The sequence below is a fragment of the Lissotriton helveticus genome, chromosome 1_1 (genome assembly GCF_964261635.1).
Source record: "Lissotriton helveticus chromosome 1_1, aLisHel1.1, whole genome shotgun sequence".
Lineage (NCBI taxonomy): Eukaryota > Metazoa > Chordata > Amphibia > Caudata > Salamandridae > Lissotriton > Lissotriton helveticus.
Window position 1 is genome coordinate 219,929,438 of NC_136057.1, and position 18,031 is coordinate 219,947,468.

The window sequence follows — 18,031 nt, forward strand, 5'->3', positions numbered from 1 at the left end:
TGTGTGAGACTTACTGGAGCTACCAGGAAGGGTAGTTGGCCCCCAAAAAAACTCAATAGCCAAGAGGACTTCATCCCCATACTAGTAGTGCACCAGGAGCCACGTTTGCAGAGTGGTTATGAAAGGGGGCCAACAACTTTTCAGCAATCCTGCTGTGTGGAACTTAGTGGGTGTAACAGGAGGGTTAGTTGGCCTCCAAGGATACCGTTGGGGGCCAACTACCCCTGCCGTTCCTCCATTAAGCTACACACGGTGGGATTACTAAGAGGTCTTTGGAGGCCATGCCCTTCTTCTCTATCACTCTGCAAATGCACCACTTGGAGCAATACTGATAGGGGAGGAAGTCCACTTTACTCCTGAGGGCCCTTGAGGGGTCAAGAAGCCATTCTGCTACCTCCTGGAAGTCCAACACAGCAGGATTCCTGAGAGCTGATCGGAAGCCCGCCCCTTTTCTGCACCACTCTGCAAGTCAGACTACTACTTAAATAAAACATCACATTTACTAGAAAAACTAAATTTACAGGGGTTTTATTGTTAGGCTAAGATTTCACTTGTACAAAACCAGTGAACCTCAGCAGTTATATTTAGCTAAGCTAACTATAATTTGCAGCTCCACAATGCACTGCTTATGACCGCACATATAATATCACTCGTGACATGGTCAGTGATATCAATGATGATATCATGATGACATCTCAAATGATATCACAGATGACATCATCCACAGGATCACTTATGCACCCACTCACACCCCCATAGAACTAATAACCCACTCCCACACCACCATTCACAAACCAATTCACAGATATCAGTAATTACACACCCACTCACTTTTTTATAGATCTGCACACACATCCACACACTCAGCAGAAACAGCCATACAGCCATTCATACACCGATTCAACCACTCAATCAATCAATCAGGAATTTCTGAAGCCCGCTACTCACCTGTGGGGGTCTCAAGGTGCTGGGGGGGAGTGCAGCTCCGATTCAGCCAAAGAGCCAAGTCTTGAGGTTCTTCCCAAAAGTGTGCAGCATGGGGGAACGTCTGATGTTGAGCAACAGTTCGTTCCAGGTCTTTGCTGCGTTGTAGGAGTAGGCTCTTCCGCCCTTTCTGGGTCTGCAGATGCATAGGGTTTCGTCAAGGGTGATGTCGGTGGAGCGGAGATTTCTCTTGGGTATGTGGAAGGAGACACTTTCATTAAGGTATTGGGGTCCAGTGTTGAGGAGGGATTTGCAGGCATGAGTGAGTAGCTTGATTGTTACTCTCTTCTTGACGGGGAGTCAGTGGAGTTCTCGTATGTGGTGGCTGATGTGTTCATGTCGTGATATACCGTGGACGAGTCTGGCACCGGTGTTCTGGATAGTCTAGAGTTTTTGGAGCAGGTATTTGTTGATTCCGGCATAGTGGGGGCTTCCGTAGTCCAGTCTGCCTTTTATGAGTGCGTGGGTGACGGTCTTTCTGGATTGGGCCATCCACTTGCAGTCTTTCGGAGGATGTTGAAGCTCATGGAGGAGACAGCATTGATCTGTACGGGCTTGGTGTGGGAGGAGTTGAGTATGATGCAGAGGTTCCAGGCCTGGTCTGTGGGAGGGGGGCGGGGGGGTTGCCAACAGGTGGGTGAGCAGGTGCTGTTCCATGCTGAGGGTGTGGGTTCAAGGACAAGGCCTTCTCTCTTCTCTGAGTTGAGCTTCACACAGCTGCTGCTTATCCACTATGCAATGTCCTGCCTGGAAGCTGAGTCTGGTGATTTTGGATTGCTTCATGAGGGAGAGGATGTGCTGGGTGTCATTGGTGTAGTTGAGTCCGAGTTATCTGAGGATGGCAGCGAGGGGGTCCATGTAGTTGTTGAAGAGTATTGGGCTGAGCGATGATCCTTGGGGTTCTCCACGGTTGATGTCTGTGGGTTCATATGGGAAAGGTGGGAGTCTGATTCTTTGGGTTCAGCCGGTGAGGAAAGAGTGGATCCATTCTAGGGCAGTTCCATTCATGCCAGCGTTGTGGAGTCTGGCGGTGAGAGTGCAGTGGAAGACATAGTCGGAGGGATGAGGGCCACTGTGTAGCTTTGGTTGAGGAGGGTGCGGATGTCATCTGTGGTGGTAAGGAGGGTGGTTTTGGTGCTGCGGCTGCTGTGGAATCTGGATTGGGAAGAGTCCAGGATGGAGTTGGCTATGATGAAGTTTGTGAGCTGAGTGTGGATGATCTTCTCTGTGTCTTTGGCCATGAAGGGGAGAAGAGAGATGGGTCTCTAGTTTTTGAGGTCCATAGGATCTGCAGAGGGCTTCATGAGGAAGGGCTTGACTTCTGCGCTTTTCCAGTCATCATGGAAAGTGCCGGATTCAAAGGTGGCATTGATGGTGCGCTGTAGCTCCAGTGCTATTGTGGCGGAGGCTTTGTAGAAGATGTGCAGCTGAAGGAAGTAGCCCTTAGGGGCCACCAGGGTTATTTACAACCACCTACTGTGCCTTCCGAAGTAATCAAGAGTCGGTCAGACAGTAGAGAATACAAACAGGCTTTTATTAGCAATACTCTACAGAGAAGTCCAATCTGACCTGCACCCTAAGATGTCTGCCAAGGGACTGACCCCGCAAAGTCTGCCATACATAATAATGCCTCCCAAGAACCACCAGTCACACCCACAGTGGAAAGTTACCGGATCATGCCGAACATGAAAAATGCAGGCACAGAGGACTATCAGGGTAGACAGGGTGTCTCAAGGTTGCAGTACTGAGGCTCCGCATCTCCTAAAGTGGGAGCAAAGTTACACACAAGGATAGGAATGCGAGGGCAGAATGGCCTATTCATTAGTAAGTCAGAATCCAACCTTGAGCAGGGAAGGAAATAATAGCTAAATTCAGTGTTCTGCTGAGGCAAGAAATATGAATAATGAGGCCTAGTTCCTACTCAGCCTAAAGCGGATTATGAAATACAAAATGGAGCCATACATGCTAACTGAAGCTTACACATTGCAGGGATAACTCAGTGGGTTGCATAAAAGGGATATGAATGATGCCTAATTTAGCCAAACACTACTAACCTAATATAACATAGAAAAAGTGTATATCGATAAAGATTTTTCAAACCTAACAGACCCTCCTTTTAACAGGAGAGGCTAAATGCTTTAGTGGCGCTATCCGGTAGGGTCTTTGCAATTTTAATCAGGAGGGGAAATGTCTCTTCACATGATCAATATCGTAATACTCAGAAATGTTCAAATGCTTGCTATTAAGCAGGGAAACTATAAGAGACATGTTGACCTACAAAATGTCTACATAAATGCTCATCAACCCATCAATCTCTTTCTGAAGCATGATCCTAACATTTGTATTGCATGGATATTCTGTTCTTAGGAGTCAATGTACCTACACAATAGAGACAACAAGCTAGGAGACAGTGCAGACAGGGTCCTATTTCACGTATAACATATTTTTACATTGTAGCTGATGAAATGTGCGATATGTAGATGGGGCAACAAATACAGTAGGAAAAACAGATTAGAAAGGCAACATTGGCAAACCATCCCCTTGGATGCTAAATATAAACTTGCGATCCACGGGCGAGGTGAATATTATGATACAGAATTTAAGATGGTCCTATTGTCATGTTCCGTCTGTAAATTAAGTCATATTTTCTCACCCACCTTAATCTCCCCCGCTCCTGAATACAAAAACACACTGTCATATTAACTATCACAAAAGGTGCACAAAGCACACATCCCTTTGCAGTGTGGAAATCAATAAATGTCATCTGGGACTGGAGAATAGAATTGAAGGAACACCAATCTAGACACTTGTACCTTCATTTTATGTCCTTCTGTGCTCCCCTGTGTGAGGAGCCACAGTAACAAAAATGTTCACAGGAGATCCAGGTGCTTCGTGAACTTGAGAGTGCACAGGATAAGTCTCATTCAGGGAGTAGGATGTTCCTAACACTGTTATTAACACGATAACAGCTAGGGATACAACCTGCATGTTCTATGTACTGACCCAGCTCTGGACAGGGAGGTGCAAAAGGCTATTTTCCTCATCAATTGAGTGACCAAATGGATACATGGTGATTGGGAGAGAAATGTAACACAGTGGAATTGGTGACCAGTGAACAGTATGGGCAAAACTCTTCTTTGCAGTGTCTTTCAGTGAGCCATCACTGGTAGGTTCTTATTGTTCATCTGGCATATGTGCTGTTGAGCATCGGCGGTGGAGCTACTTGTCTAGCTCTTTCTGGAAAAATCCTCTTCACTCAGGAAAGGGCACCTTCCCTCCTTGGAAGACATCCTCAACTAATCCTGTCCAGTGTCCAGGCCTGTACACCAATCTCTTTTTCCCTACTCTATCGCTGGTACCATAGACAGGGTACATGGAACCTATTCTTCATCCATGAAGTCCATCACTACTAATACAACTTTCCCTCTGGTGCACTGTCCTTCCGTCGGGTGCCAATTGTGCCTCAAAACTCCAGTCACAGAGTGTGCAAGGAACAATGTGGTCAGACTCAAGAGGACCAGGGATTAGAGACTAAGCATGGACGGATTTTGCGAATTGGCAATCTGCGAACTTGCGTATTTACGGATTCGCAATCCGCAAAATCCGCGAACTCTCGCGAATTTTTTTTTATTTGTGTTTGCAAGGGTTTCTGCCAGTTCGAGAGGGTTGAGTACCAGTTCGCAATTGCGAACTTACTTGTCGGCTCGCAACGGCCGCGACTATGTTGTTTCTACGTCTGGGTCATCATCACAGGTTCACAGCACCCTCTGTTTCACCACTGCCACCCTCTGGTACACCCATGCCACCCTCTGGTACATCACTGCCACCCTCTGGTTGGTTTATCACTGTAGATTATGGGGGTGAAAAAAAGCAAGCACACCTGCCCTGCTTCAACTGACATGAATTAATTTGGGGTTGATTAATGTGTCACAGAATTTAAACTTTCAGTCTGGCTGGCACCTGCTTCCTTATCTGTAATTTGCTTTCTGTTGCAGTGCAATTTTTTTTCACAGGACCTTTGTGGCCTACTTGTAGCTATTCTCTGAGCCTGCTGTGAGGATCAGAGCAGGGTCATAGAATAGTTGCAAGTAGTCAACTGAACTCTGAAGGGGCCCCTCAGGAAGCACTACAGGGAATGGTTACTAATGATAAGATTGAACTTTTGCACCTGCTGAGTGCTTTCAGTTTTGTCTGTAATTGCTTTCTGTTGCAGTGTAATTTTTTTAACAGGACCTTTGTTGTATACTTGTAGCTATTCTCTGAGCCTGCTGTGAGGGTCAGAGCAGGGTCATAGAATAGTTGCAAGTAGGCAAATGAACTCTGAAGGGGCCCCTCAGGAAGCACTACAGGGAATGGTTACTAATGATAAGATTGAACTTTTGCACCTGCTGAGTGCTTTCAGTTTTGCAAAAATCCAAATATCCAGCAGCATCCACAAAAAGTAATCCTTCCAGGTCAAGATCCAAATCAAAGTGACCAGCACATGAAGAAAGCACTGGGAGGAGCCTGCTGGACAGGAACAGGAAGTTGGAGACTGTGGGGCACCTCCTTCCTCCCCCCCCCCCAAATGGACTCCTTGCAAAAAAAAAGTGCAGGCAAATGTCAACCTGAGGAGTTATTCTAATAAAAATCATAATTTTCAAGGTTTATGCTGCCTGCTGGTGGATTTCTTGTGCGAAATTGCAAATTTTGCAATCTCGCAATTGCGAGATTGTCGCTGCCCGCCGCATCTACGTTTTTGCGAGTGTTTACTCCCGCGAAATTGTATAGTATTCTAGTTGGCAAGTGCGACCAAGCAAAAAAATCCGCTTCGCACGGATTTATGAATTTTCGGTAAGTTCGCGAGAGTTCGCGGATTGCGAATTTACCGAAAATCCGCAAAATCCGCGAGCGGAACGGATTTTACGCCCATGCTTAATGGTTATGGCCTGACCTGGTGGGAGGGGCAGGCTGTGCAGGTGTTTGTTGGCTTGTGAACCTGCAGTTTTGGCAGGTGAAGGGTCCATGGGTGCGCTTCGGGGTGGCCTGGACGTAGGTAGATGTAAAGCTGGCATTGAGTGCGTGGAGGAGGTTGGCGTCATAGCGGTGTCGGGCTTGTAGTTCTCGTGGGGGAAAGGGGGTCTGGGACTGGGCGTGGTCCAGGCACGGACAGGCACAGACGGGCTTGCCTTAGGCACGCCTTCGGCACGCCAGTGGAGCGGCCGCCACTAAGATGGGGAGGTGGGAGCAGCTGGGAGGCAGGAGGGAGGGCAAATGGGCGAGCAAGGGGGGCGGGCCGCAGGGGATTCTGGCAGGGGTCCACGGGGGCTCCTGACTGAATGCTCTTCATGGTTGTGGAGGTGTCTTCGAAGGTGACTGGGGTCTAGGCAGAGATGTTAGGCTGGCTGGCGTTACTGGTGGTAGATGTGGTTTCGGTGTCTGTTCATTGAAGTTGTTGTAAAGCGGCTTGATCTTCAGATGGAAGTGGGAGCTGAGTGTGTTGCAGAGGCCCTGGGAAGGTATGACATCTCCATGTTCGCTGGGGGTTTTGGTGAAATCCTGAATGATGCTGAATAATTCCTTCGAGTTGCTGGAGATGGTGAGGATTTTGTTCTGGATGAAGGTCCTTTTATTGGATCTGATGTGTTGGTGGTATGCTGTCATGGCGTTCTATAGGTGGTCTGAGCTTCTGGGGTTTTGGTGTATCTCCATACCTTCTCAAGACATCTGCAGGTGCGTCTGGATTTTTGGAGGTCGGTGGTGAACCAGGTGGCTTTTGTGGGCACGGTCTGTTGACGTTATGGAGGGATGAGTTTTTCTGCACGTTTGGTTATCCACCTGTGTTGTTCGTTGCCTGCAGAGTTGAAGTTGGTCAAGTGGGAGGGGGATTGTGGTTGAGGGTGGAGTTGAGGTGTCCCTCGGTGACCTTGCTCCAATTCCTTTGCGGAGGGCATGGTGTAGGCTTAGGAGCAGTGGTTATTTCAAAGGAGAAGTGTTGGCATTCAGTCACTAATACAGCCACTGACATACCCACTCATATACCCATACAGACATTCACCCACAGATTCAGACACCCATAAAGTTACTCACATACCTAGTCACTCGCCCATACAGTCAATCACATAGCTACTCACTAACCCATACGGATACACACGCACCTGTTCACTTACTCGTACAGATACTTAGACATACTCATTCACCTATACAGTCACTGACAGAAGCGCACACCGAATGAATGAATGGTACATCTTATAAAGCGCACGAATCCCCGGAGGCATCTTGGCGCTGTAGAGATTAAGAAGGAACAGTACGAGGGCCATAAACGGCCGGATCATAGGTTAAATACCCACGTTTTCAGGTTCTTTCTAAAAGCCAGGAGCATGGGTGCTGATTTCAATTCCAAAGGCAAACAATTCCAAATAATAGCTGTGCCTTAAAGAACCTCATACCACCCAAGTGGCCCGTTTGAAGGGGGCAACCCTCAGCAAGTTAGCTGACCTGGACAAAAGATTTCTGTTCGATAAATAGCACACCAGCTTTGCCTTTAAGTAGGCAGGTGCTTGTAGAGACTATTGCAATAGTTGAGTTGTGAGAGAACCAGGTCGATGACCACCATTTTCAGTAAGTCAGCCGGCAGAAATTTTCAATTTTCTTGACAATTCTGAGCCAATAGAATGAAGAGGAAGTGATTAGCTTGATTTGTTCTTTGAATTTTAATTCATTGTCAAGCATAAAGCTCAGGTTTTTTACCTTGAATGCTGGCATAGGAGCCACACCCATGTCTGATAGCCACCAATGGCAGAACAGAGTACAGGATTATTACAGAATTGAATGATTTCTTTTTTCGAGGAGTTGAGCTTTAAACAGTTGTTGGCCATCCAGCTATTGACTGAGCTCATACATTTGTTGAATATCTTGCCAGCCCCATTTTATTTTTGGCCATTGAGACTATGTTTTGAGTATCATCGGCGTACAATGCCAATGACAACCCAAACGATCTGAACAGAGCAGCGAGTGGTGTAACGTACAGATTAAATAAAGTTGGGGACAGAGAGCATCCTTGGTGGACCCGTTAAGGCACGCAGAAAGTTCCTGAGTTATAAACATCAATGACACCATTTGTTGGAGACCTGAGAGGAAAGATTTGAGCAGCACTTGCGCTGAATCGCTAATTCCTAGGTCCTGCAGATGGTGAACATTGTAGTTGACTGTATCAAAGGCCGCTGAAATATCAAGCTGGATCAGCACTGCATTGCCTCCCTTATCAAGCGATGACCTGATTTCCTCTGTTGCTGTAAGGAGAGCAGATTCAGTACTGTGGTGTTCTCTGAAGGCAAACTGCATATCATCCAGAAGATGCAGATTAATAGATGGTGGCAGTGGATAAATTCAACAGCCAGCACCTCTGTTATGTTTGCATAGGGATTAGGTATTAACTCTCTCTTTCCAAGGTATGTCTTACACCGTGCCACCCACAGTATCATAAAATATATGCAGAATTCTCCGTATATATAAGTGACATTTAGAACATAGAGAGAGCACAGCACAAATAAGTAAGCGGCTGACTTCCCACAATCAGTAAAAATATTTAATACAAAAAATTCTGTAGCTGATTAGTTCAGCAAGCGATCTTCATCACAGTTGTTCAGTTGTTACAATATTGGTACAGCTACAGGCGCCACGTGTTTCGGCGCCATTTGCGACTTTTTTAAGGCTGTTAACAAGATCATACAAAGTATTTTTTGTTATTTCTATTCTAATGGAGAGATGCATCATAAAGTGAAAACATTTCATATTATTATTAATATCTCTGTTGTGCTATTAGATGTCCCTCTACTTTTTGCATTTAAGATCATGCAAATTAGTGGAAAGCAAGGTTGTGCATCAAAGATGTTTTATTGTAACCCCCTGTGTGTTAGCTAGAAAGTAATGACGTCACAGCTGGCGTACTGTAGCGACATTGTTGATAACACCGAATGGTTAAAAGTGGAAGAACAGGAGTCAGTAGAAATACCCTAGAACCCTGATCGTGATATCTTAACCAGTGAAATAGAAAAAAACAATTGTAAGTACCTCCAATGGAAGGTACAGTCAAAGCTAGAAAATCGCATCTGTCTTAAGCGGATCAAGTCATGTGAGGTCTGGATGGTGGTTATCCAGATCATTAGAGAAAATCCTTCAAGTATAAACTGGTACTGGAAAAACCATGTGCGTGCGTCGGTTATCCTTAGAAATGTAAAAAAGTAATAATCAATAAACTGGAAATATTGTGCTAAAATGATGTTGGCCAGAGAAAAAATTCAAGCTATTATACACAATTCTATGTACTAAAGTAAAAACCTCTTGATACAATATAATCATTGTTATCATTTCATCTATAGTAACCTAAAATGCAAAGAGCATAATTTTTATCAATACATACTAATGGTCCATATGTTCACAAAGACGGTCTCTAGTATCCTTTTTTCTGTTTACATTTTTTCTTTTTTGTTCTGTCTATGTTCTAAATCATCCAGAAGATGATTGGCCTCAAGAAAGAGAGACAGTTGGGTGATTCATGATTTTCTCTGCTACCTTGGCTGGGAAGGGAAGTTGAGCGACAGATCAGTAGTTATGAGGATGAAGTGGATCAAGGGTAGTTTTTCTTAATAAAGGAAGCACAGATGTGGCTTTCCAGCAAGTAGGAAAGATACCAGTTTTGAACATGGTGGAAAAGATAGCTACAAGAAGACAAGCTATAACTTACAGTATCATATGCACCACCCTATGGGGGCATGGTCTGCTAGGGGATCTTGCCTTGCTCTTGGGTATGAGTTTGTTTCACAATCTGTGCTGCTGAGGGAGATGTAACTTGCCTAAATGCAGTTGGCTTGGGGCTTGAGTTTGTGAGACTCGTTAGTTCACTGCCATTGTTGAAGTTGTTAAACATTTTCAGGACTTTAGTCTGAAAAGACTGGGCAAGAGAATTACAGAGCTCTAGAGAGGTGAGAGCCATTTCAGTTTCACTCAGCATAGTCAGTTTTTTCTACGGGCTGAAAGGGGGTTGTAGAGATGTTCATGGCTAAGTTAATTTGGATTTGGCCTGAAGAGTAGAGTCTTTAAAACTATCACCAATACAGCCACTCTCACATTTACCCCTCCCTTTCGCTTAAAAAAATAAGAAAAAGAAAAGGCCACTCTTCAGCTGATGCGGTCCCTGGGGGCCCAAATCTGCCCAGGGAAGAGGGGGGGCATGTAGTCCCTCCTGTAAAAAACACAAATTGAAAAAAAAAACCAGGACCAGCAATTTGCCAAAGGCCCGTCCCCTTTCTCCACTAGTCTGCAAACGCACCTCCTGGTGCAGTTCTAGTTGGGGGATGAAATCCCCTTGGATCTTGGGGATCAGGAACCTCTTGTGTTACCTCCAGTAAGTCCCAAACAGCTGAAATGCTGAGAGGACTTAGAGGCCAGGCTCCCTTTTTTATCACTCTGCAAACATGCCCCCTGGCCCATGGCTGGTGGGAGAATTAAGTCCCCTTGGATCCAGAGGGTCCTTGAGTGGCAACAATACCTTCTGTTTTCCCACATAGCAGGATTGCTGAGACGTCTCCGGAGGCCACACTCCCTATCTTTTCCACTCTGCAAACGAGCCACCTGGCACATTACTTGTTGGGGGGTGAAGTTCCCTTGTCTTCTGAGGGTCTGTGTGACCAGAAAGAGATCCAGTAACTCTCACACAGAGTGGTTGCTGAGAGGTAGTCAGAGGCCGTGCCCCCTTTCTCCACCACTCAAATGTCCCTCATGGCGCACTGCTAGTTGGGGGATGAAGTCCTCTTGAATGCTGTGGTTCCTTGGGGGCCAACAATCCCTTCTGATATCTCCGGTAAGTCCCAGACAGAGGGATTGCTGAGAGCTGGTCAGAGTCCCCGCCCCTTTTCTACACCACATTGCAAACACAACTAATAGTTAAAATACCATAGAAAGTCACTGAAAAAAACAAAAGCTACAGGGATGTTACAGTTTGGAATCAGCATTTTTAAAAACCTTTGAAATTCGCTGAAAGAAATCAAAGTTTACAGGGACATTATAGTTCTGCAATGAAATAAATAAAATCTTAGAAATTCATTGAAAAAAAACAAAGGTTACTAGAATGTTATAGTTAGGCTCCAGTTTCACTTCTATAAAACCAGTGAAATTCAGCAGTTATAGTTAGCTGAGCTAACCATAACTTGCGTCACCCGCAATGCACTGCTTATGACCTCACATATTGCAGCACTCATGACATGGTCAATGATAGATGACAGGCTTACGAGAGGAATATGAAAAGGTCATGGGGAGGGGAGCTATTGGAAATGAGCCACACTGTGGGTTGGTTTAGCCAGCTCTTACTCCGCTGGAGATAAATCACCGTGCTGTATTTTGGGAGTGCAGTGCTTTATGAGAAAGAAGATGCAACACTTTGGAGAAAGTTGTCATGCTTTTGGATGCCATCCAGCATCTCATTGGACAGAGGTCCCTCTTAGCTTGTCGCCCTGGATCACTGAGTAAATATATGAGAGATGCATAGTCTGTAAGATCTACTGCCTAAAACTCCAAGGAGAAGGACAGCCTTTCTGGAATCTGAATTTGTACCCAACGACTTGCCTTCTGACTGATGGAATTGGCTGCACAATCTGGTACTACAGCCCTGGAGACTGTACCTTGCTTCAAGGATTAAGGAGTGGAATCCCTGCAAGCTGCAGTTAAACATAGCCCACCTCCAGCATCTCTACCAAGAGTTCTCATCCTGGAGTGTGTCCAGTGTACTTTTAAGAATTTGGTCAGGAACATTGTGGGAATTGTAGTTCAGAAATCCCATGGACCATCCAGAAGATTACAGACATTTTAATGTGTGATTTTGACACTTGGAACCTACAAGGATACCTTCAGGAAACACCTCCTGATGTTTTGCGATCTTTGGAAGCCGACTATCTTAAACTGCATCCTGGTCAGGAATCCAGGATCATCAGCTTAAAGCTCTGGAGCACCAGACTACCATGTTTTCTCTGGGACCTCGCATAAATTCAATGAACCCTCACCAAATCTGGCCTACTGTGAAGGGTTGATCGGCGTCGAAAGAAACATCTCCAAAACTTGTAAAGGTAAAATTTGAACCGAGGCTCTATTGTCGTGCACCTCAAACTTTGACTTTGTCCCAATCAAGTGCAACCAGATGATCCAAAGTGGCGCTATGGACTTTTAAGCACTATAAAGAGTAATTTCTTTGAAAATTCAGATCTCCATTCCTCTACATTTCAATTCTGTTATTTTGATGTCTATTTGTTCACAAAACTATACTCTATTTTTATAAATTGGTGTTGGATTTTATTGTGTTTTTGTCTTACTTATTTGGTGTATTGGTGTTGCTCTCTGCTAGTTACCTTGAGTTGAGCAAGGGACTAATTTGTTGAGACTTTTACTGAATTTTACACTGCCTTAGAGTCCTTATTGCTTATGGTAGGTGAAAACCTCCCCCTACCAATAACCCACTTTCCAACAGTTAGAACCTGGTGCATCTAGTCTACTAACCTATGCAGAAATGTTCATGCTGACATGTTGCTGTCAAATAACTCAAAGCAGCGTACAAAAGTTAGTATCTACTACGCAGAATCTTACTCGCAAAAACATGTGTAGAACATAATGTCATCAACTGTCACTTACACATGGAGTTACTCTTGAACACAAAGATTTATAATGTTTTCAATACATCTACATACCTATGGTGCATTAAGAGCAGATATGTTTTGTAAACACTTACTCCTATTAGCTAGACTATTACTATACAAACTTAGGTAGACAATTAAAATGGTAGTTAGCCGCCACCATGTAAACTATAAAACACACACACTCACTGGATATTTTGAACAATGAGGTAATTTTAAATGCAATCAGTGATGTCATAAATGATATCATAGAACATGTTATTAGTGTTGTCATATGTGTGGTCATAAGCTGCGCATGGTGGGGTGCAAGTTATAGCCAGCGCTGCTAACTATAACTGGTCAATTTCTGTGATTTCTTTAGTTCAAAGCTTTAATGCTACCACTGACATATGTACTTAACTATAGCATTACTTTAATGTTAGTTTTTTGTACATTTCTGTTTTATTTTTGTAAAAATATCCCTTTATCATACCTAACTGTAACATTATGTTAACCTTTGTTGTTTGTGTCTGAGAAGCAAAAATGAACTTCAGAGTTATTTATAAATGTACATATAGTTCTTCACTCTGATCCAATCCATGCGGTCTAAACGTGCGTAAGTCCAAAATATGTCTATCATATATATATATATTTTTTAATTGCTACTCTTTCCAGAATAGGTGTCAGAGCACTTTACTATACACATATTATTCACATCCAATGAATCACACAGATGCCAATCAGTCTATATGGAATGTTGCACACATAAGGCGTAGGGGTCTCTTGTCACTGATACTAGTAGGCAGTACATTTTAAAAAAATTTGGTCTTGAGAAGAACAAACTCTTGATTTAAGACATACCGCCATAGTTGGCTTTATTAATAAGATTTAATTTCTACCCAAATTAAGCCTTTTTAGCAAAATTAGGATAATGAAAGACTATGGACAAAAAAATAACATTCTAACCTATACCATACAGTTTGCATGTTGGTTTTTAATGACAGCTCATAACTCACTGTACAATAGCAAGTTAGTAACTTGGGAACAGAATGTAACATAAGGATCTCTGTGACAAAAGCAGCAACATACTAAGCGATGGACATAAAATACAGTTTAGTTATTTGTGTGGTGCACGTCATTTGAGGCAAGCATATTACCCCCTTCGCTACCTTATCATGAGTGGAAACTGCCACTAGACAAAAGGTATTTCTCCAGTGGGAACATTAATTACCAGAGTGATTGTGACATTTTTCTTGTTGCCTGAAAGCTGATAGACACAGAAACTACTCTTCAGCCTGTGCTTTTTAAACCTGTGTTTTCATAAACATGGTACCCCCTGCGGTCTGTGCCAGGTGTGGCTACACAGCTCACAACATACTAGAGCTGGCTCTGCCAGTACCTCCGGAAAAGCACTTGGGGGTCAGGAATCAATCCAACAGCAGCCGCAAGTAGGGCCCAGGACAGATCTGCTTGACAAAGGTAAGATGAGATCTTCAAGGGAAGTGAGCTTGTTGTAACTTTGTGTCTCTGTAGCGTACAGGAATTGAAATAACTGGAGTTTGTTTCTCAGTCCTGGGTACAAGTGGGAGCGGGTAAAGCTTTGCAGGCCTCCTCTCAAGTGCACTCCTTCTTATGTCATTCACAGGTCCAATAGTGTTTGGAGAGTATGTCTGGGGTGTCTCATTTATGCCTGGCACCAGCTTGTGGGTGGGTTACTCAGGGCCCCTACTCAATACGGAGAATGTTTTCGGGGGGGGGGGGTGCCTACTTTTGCAGTGGTTACTGTGTTCCCTACTGCAAACAATCCCATGGTGCTCTCTTCTACCTCCATCCACCATGGTAGAAACTTTCTTCCAGTGTGTAGTGCTCCAGTACCTACGGAAGAGGTGTGGTTAGGGAAGTGAGCAATCCCTCTCCTGTGGTCACTCACAACTGAACCTGAATTGGAATTGGTGACAGGCTGACTAGAGGGACAAATGAGGGGACAAGCCCAGATTTTAGCTACATCTACCTGTGACAAGGCAGGCACCTTTGAAGAACAATCAGTTCCTAGGCACTACTCATATGGTCAGCCTGTCAGAGGATCAGAACACCTTGACACCAAACGTATTTATCTTAGCTCAGGGATCAAGTTTGTAGCTAATAAAGGGTGCTATTCAGCTCCTTGTGGCAGTTGAATGTTCATGCAAATGGTTTTCTAGAGTCTTAAGAAATGTAAAAGGTGACCTAATAGAAGTACATTTTTTAAAATACTTAGTACAAATCTGATTATACCAGTGAATGGGGCTTCTCAAAAATCAACAGTACCTCAATGCCTAACAGTAGGGTGGTGCCAAATCAGCATGATTTGCTTTCCCCCACTTACACATCATTTCAGGAAAAGTTCACAAAGTCATGCATCATTTCATGAAATGCAAATCTGTCATTTAGCTTAATATTTCAGTTCAAGTTGCCTATTTTTGATGCAAGGTTGCATTCTGGTTGTTCATGTTTTTAACATGTTATACATTTAGCGGGCATGGTGAAATAATAACACAATGTGACATAGTGGCATAATTTCAGGAATTACATGTAACAAACCTATCTGAGGGAATGGCCCCAAATAGGCGGTGAAAATTGCTCCAAGCTCTGAAGAAGTGACTAGCACAAATGTTGACATCTTGACTATGGGAAGGCGCTAAAGGTGTACGTGCGTCAAATTAACTCCCAAGGGTGCAAAACTTGAATTTCTCCAACTTTGAGCTTTTTTCACCAAAACCAGTGGATGGTATTCGACAACTAACTGACCACGTGGAGCCCTCTTTGGCTATAGCCTACAGCATTGTCTACTGAAGAGTTCTGGCTTCTATTTTGAGACTAAGTCCCATGGTGGAACCTCTTACTGGGTCAAACCTTGTTCCTATGTCCGAATCAGGCTCCATTGCTGTCCACCTCAAATCTCACCTAGGTCCTGAATCAGTACAACTAGTTGGCTGCTGCAGTTAGCGCTTAATGTTTTTATTTAAAAAGTTCAACGTTTATACAGTGTTAATTTATTTATAAATGTTTACACTATTTTTCTAATTTGGTTTGGGATTATTCTTGTCCTATGGTTTGAATGTATTACTATTTTGGTACAGCATACATATTTGACATCTATGCTGGACTATAGCTACCATGGGGTTGAGCATTTCAATGATGGTGTAATTAATTCTTTCAAAGACTGTCACTATTAATCAAGGTGGATAGTCACCACCCATGACTAATAACCAAATTTGTCACAGTAGTTAATTGTCTAGAAAGAAAAAAGAGATAAATAATGTGCATGGATCAAAATCACAAAAACATTCGAAAGCATCAATACGAATACTGAAAAGCTTTTAAGCCTTTCAGAAGTTGGGAATCTACATCCAGATATCTCTTAAAGGTAACATTTAGGCAGTAATGCAACTTAAATTAGGACATTGTTTAGGACAAATGACCTGACACAAACATAATTTGAAACACACTTCTGCTTTATACATAATGTTTTAGACTTTCTAGGTGCTGCTCATTTGTTTTTGATAATTTTACTCATTTCACAAGTCCCTACTTCCCTTTTCCAGTCCACCATTGGCTTTGGTCATTTGTAACCGGAGAGAGCCGATAGTTCCTCCACACTTCCCTACTTCCTGTGGGCTAAAAGACCACCACCGTTTTGGGCAGGTCGGCCATCTAGACTTTTTGGTCCTAGGGATCGCATTCAAGTGGCTACAGGGCGTGAACGTGCAGCTGCCAGGAGGCTGCAAGAGTCTCTGCAAAGTTAGTGAAATCTATTTTGTGCCATTAGCAAAATCTTCTTTATTTAGGCAGAACTACAGATTTTGCGGAAATGGATCCAGTGTTAATTATAAACTGCACTGCATGATAATCTGACCATGAAAGTGGCAATGAGTCAGTGAAGGAAAGCGAGCTATTGTAAGAGAACATATCATCCAATCTATACTCAGCCGAGTGTGTTGGTGTACTGACCAGCTACACCAACTTGAGGCTAGTTATTAGGTCAATAAGGGATTCAGATTCTTTGTCATGGCTGTTTTCTATGTGAAAGTTAAAGTCCCTTAGGATTGTGAAAAATACATGATCGACCTTGGTAGCCAGCCACTGGCTGATAGATTGTACAAATGGAGCCCTAGTGCCTGGTGGACAATAAATGAGAAGCCTGCTAAATTAAGTATTTTTGTTGAGGACAAATTTAAAAGATAATACCTGAAATGTCTTGGAAGACAGGAATGAAGAAACCAGAGAGCTTGTTGCAATAAACTATCCAAAGTCCCTCACCCATCTTATGATCATGCCTACACATTGAAACACCATCAGGAATAGATAACACAAGGTCTGGACCTGAGCCAGCATATGCCCAGGTTTCCATTATAAAGGCCAAGTCCAGGCTCTGAGTTTGTAAAAAGGCACAGATTTCAAATTTATTTTGAAACAGCGATCTAGCTTGGATAAATGGCCCGTTTAGTAGTTGCTGTTTTGGCTGGGATTTAGCTGCTGTTACCGAACTAACTTTAATATTATAGAATGTAATATCACATCCTGTGAAATTGATCAGATTAGTTAGTTTAAGAGAACCTATGGAGTGACATAGCTGATTTTTACCTGAGGGGTGAAGATTCAGAAGTTGTTCCCTGTTAAATTGAAGTGCTATATGAGGGCCCTCTGCAAACGAGTACAGGTGCTGGTGCTAGCCGTGAGCCAGATGCTTGTCGATGGGCTTACCTTGCGCTTGCCAGCAGCATGCCCTCTGGTGCATTCACGCCCTGCAGCTGCTCGAATATGGTGTCTAGGAGGACTTCAAAATATCTAGACTGCCAACCTGCCCATAATGGTGGCAGTCTAGTGACCCATAAGAAGTAGGGCTATGAGGAGGAACTCCCTTCCTCTTTTCAGGAAGATTTGCACAGTTCTCCATGCTTTCAGAAAAGCCATTAAAAGATAGCTTTTTAATAGTTTGTTTCTCCTTTGTTAGGATCATTCTTCCCTAATTTTCCTTTCCTCTCAGTTCCTTTCCCCTGCAGCAGGAAGTATCTAGATGCATTTGGGCAGTAGTGTGCTGTACAAATACTATTTTAATTTCACTTCCAATGTCCATTTTGACACATGCGGACAATAAAAGATTGTCCAACAAAACAATAGCTAATGACAGACATAGAGCTATTATAGCCATATATTTGTGGAGTGTGGCTAATCACCCAGGAGAGTATCCAGATGCTGGATTCTTGCTGGGATCAGTTGAAGAATAGAGTAAAAAAAAAAACAAGGAAAAATTAATGTAAATGAACGAAATTCAAGGAGAAAGCACTCAAAGAATGGGGGGAAAAGCAAGGAGAAAGTAGTGAAAAGGAGCATCAACTAAGTTGTTCCCATAATAGGCTTATCTGGTG